The 3,657-nt window shown below is 35.4% G+C and overlaps 1 non-coding gene across 1 annotated transcript; it reads right to left on the bottom strand.

The window, feature by feature from the left end:
• Positions 1-2,772: 2,772 nt before the first annotated feature.
• On the bottom strand, positions 2,773-2,879 carry LOC127902920 (small nucleolar RNA R71). Its single transcript, XR_008055557.1, has one exon. It is a non-coding gene; the product is annotated as a small nucleolar RNA R71 (small nucleolar RNA).
• Positions 2,880-3,657: the final 778 nt, after the last annotated feature.

Here is a 3,657-nt window from a genome sequence, read left to right on the forward strand (position 1 = left end):
TGGAGGCACTACTTGCTTGGGTTCAAGTTCGTGGTGAAAAAGGACAATGTGGCCACTAGTTACTTTAAATGTCAAAAGAAGTTAAGTCCGAAACAAGCTAGATAACAAGACTTCTTGGCCGAATTTGACTATGACCTAGAGTATAAGCCGAGAAGGGCCAATTTGGTAGTGGACGCCTTGAGTCAGAAGGCCGAGCTTGCTGCCATAAGCTGGATACAAGGGGAGCTTCCCATGCTTATAAAGGAGGGAATAGAGCATGATCCCTTGGCCAAACAGCTGATTTCTCTCGTGCAGTAGAGGAAATCGAAGAGATTTTAGGTCGAGGATGTCCTTTTGTACACTAAGGGACGGCGTGTCTATGTTCCAAAGTGGGGAAACTTGAGGCGGATCTTGATCAAAGAGTGTCATGACACCAAGTAAGCTAGACACTCGGGACAAAGGCAGACACGAGCCTTGCTTGAGTCGACATATTATTGGCCTTAAATGTGAGATGAGATAGAACAGTTTATGCGAACATGCCTTGTGTGCCAACGGGACAAAGTGGAGCAACAATGTCCCTCAGGGGCTTGAGCCACTGCCCACTCTAGATCGACCATGGGAGAGTGATAACTCTATTAAATGAGAGTTATCATGACACTATTAGAATTAAATTAGTAATAATTAGAGAGTAAATGATTTCTTTTTATTGTATTTTAGTTATATTTTGCATGAGTATCCATTTTAGTTTATTTCTAATAAATTTACTTTGTTTTAGAATAATTTGTGTTCTTACATCATATGAATAATTGTAGGTGACCGGAAGCTCAAATTTCAAGGAAGAAATTCGACTGTAATAGGCTTACAAAAATAAGGAAAAACTTGGCGACAAAGAATTGAAACAAGTCTAGAATAATGTAGATGTTGAAGTCATTGTTGTAGCAATCTTGGAGATTTGATAGAGAAGATTTCGCGCAAGATACTTAGAAGATTGCAATTTGGAGTTTCTAAAAATGGAATATACATGTCCTAGATTTTCGGTTGCCCTAATTATAAGCTATAAAAGGAGCACACATGCGCAAAAAAAAAAAGGCCGTCACCCAAATGAGAAACTGTAGAGAAAAACACAAAAAAACAAAAATCAAGAGAGAGATTGAAGGCTGACAGATGAGAAATCGCAGAGATCAATTAGAAATCAGTCATTCTTATTCTTTTCTTATTTTTTATTTATTCATGGGGATATATTTGATGGTTGAAACTCTTTTATTTATTTTTCTATTGCAAATCATGAACTAAAATTAATTGTAGTTGAGTAATAAATGAACTTAATGATGTTTGAATTATATATGCGCGTTGCTCTGTGTTAGCTATAACATTTTGTCTTAACTATATTTATTTAATTCTCTATTTTAGCTAACCGCCCATTTATCAATACTAGCTAAAAAAGAACCTAAAAAAGGTCTGACTTAGTGGATCTCAATAAGACAATACTTGATTTTAGATTAGGTTTCCCAAGTTGAGTTAATCTCAATTTGAATAGGACCATGTTTGATCTAAAATTAATGATGAATTAGATATAGAGATTCACCTTATAGGGTAAATGAAACCTAAATCGATTAATGTTATATTTAATGATGGCGTAAAGTTGATCACTTTTAGGTTGCATTAGATATAAGATATTCAACAGGCGACAACTAAGGATGCATGAGGGACTTTGCCCAGTGTTGTAGTAAATGTTGTAGCAACGGTATTGTAATTCAAAAAAAGCCAATGCCATTAAGTAAATTTATTCACTCAACTACTTTATTCCCATTGATTTTATCCTTATGTTTGACGTGAGAATTTTCTTTATTTCATTTTATTTATTGCATTTTTACTTTAATTTGTTTATTAGTTTTATTAGTTGTTTTATTTTCATTTAAAACAAAACTGCACAGTTAAGATTGCTATAGCAAGTCTGATAATATAAATCCCTATAGAGACATTTTGAATACTCATCAACATATTACTTGTTGTGTACGCTTACACATTGACACCCATAGCATTAGAGATTGCCACACGCCAAGTTTTTGATACAGTTACCGGGGATTAATTGTGATTTGTGATTTGTGAAATTAAACTTAAACGGTGCTAAATTTTGATTTTATTTTAATTTGTTTATTTTGTTGATATGTAAACCTTGCATGCACAAATATAAACCTGTTGATTTCCAATTTGATCTAGAAATTGAAAGAACTGCAATGAGATTTAGAGAAGAGCAAAGGGATTCGAAAGCTGTTGTAGCAATGGATGATTTACAAGATATAGGGAATTTGAACCCCCAAGGAGAAATACAACCAGTGAATGCACAAAGAGGTCAAGAAGGTTAGAATGAGCAGATTTCGGCAACCAAGGAATAATAACGTTATCTATATGGAGGATGATAGAGACTGAGCCATTAGAGATTATGGAGTGTTGAACCCTCAAGCCATAAACTCCGAAATAGTTAGACTCGAAGTGCAAGCTGATAATTTTAAGCTCAAACCAATGATGTTTCAGATGTTGTAAATAGTTGGGCAATTTGATGGGTTGCCATCCGAAGATGCTCATCTACACTTTAAGTTGTTTTTGGAAGTAAGTGATGCTTTCAAGATTGCTGGAGCATCATAGGAAGCATTGAGGCTCAGACGTTTCCCGTTTTCTTTAAGAGATCGTGCAAGGGCATGGTTGAACTCTTTACTGCATAACTCCATTACCACATGGAACGACTTGGTTGACAAATTTTTGATGAAATACTTTCCACTAACCAAGAATGCAAAATTAAGGAACGAGATCACATCTTTTCATCAACTTGAAGATGAGAGCTTATATGATACATGGGAAAGATTTAAGGAATTTCTCAAGAGATGTCCACATCACAGTATTCCTTATTGCATACAGTTGGAAACATTCTATAATGGTCTCAACCTAAGCACTAGATTAATAGTGCCTTGTTAACTAAGTCTTACAATGAGGCTTATGAAATTTTGGAGAGGATAGCCAACAATAACTATCAGTGGCCATCAACTAGGCAACTGTAGTAAGAGGAACAACATGAGTCCATTACGTAGATGCCTTGATAGCATTGTCAGTCCAAGTAACTATATTAACAAATATGGTGAAAGCTATGACCACTTCTTCAGCAACTGTTAACCAAGTTACTGAAGTATCCTGTGTTTATTGTAGAGAAGGGCACTTATTTGACAATTGCCCTAGAAATCCAGCCTCAGTTAATTATGTAGGTAACTTTAATAGACAGAACTAAAACAAACCATATTCAAACACTTGTAATCCTACATGGAGACAAAACCCAAACTCTTCATGGAGCAATCAGAATTAGCATGTTGCAATAACTAGTGGACAAAACAGGCCTGCTCCACTACCTGGATTTGATCAGCAAAATCAAGAATAAAAAAACACCAACAATGACAACCTCACTTCTCTGAATGATTTACTTAAGGAATACATTGTGAAACATAAAGCGGTTGTCCAAAGCCAAGTGGCATCCTTAAGAAATTTAAAAAATCAGGTTAGACAGCTCACTACATCAATGAGTAAAAGATCTCAGGACAGTTTACCCAATAATACAGAGGATCTGAGAAGAGACGAAAAAAAGCATTGCAAGGTGATTAACTTAAGGTTTGCAAAGGATGTTCATATTCC

The sequence above is a fragment of the Citrus sinensis genome, chromosome 5 (assembly GCF_022201045.2).
Source record: "Citrus sinensis cultivar Valencia sweet orange chromosome 5, DVS_A1.0, whole genome shotgun sequence".
NCBI lineage: Eukaryota > Viridiplantae > Streptophyta > Magnoliopsida > Sapindales > Rutaceae > Citrus > Citrus sinensis.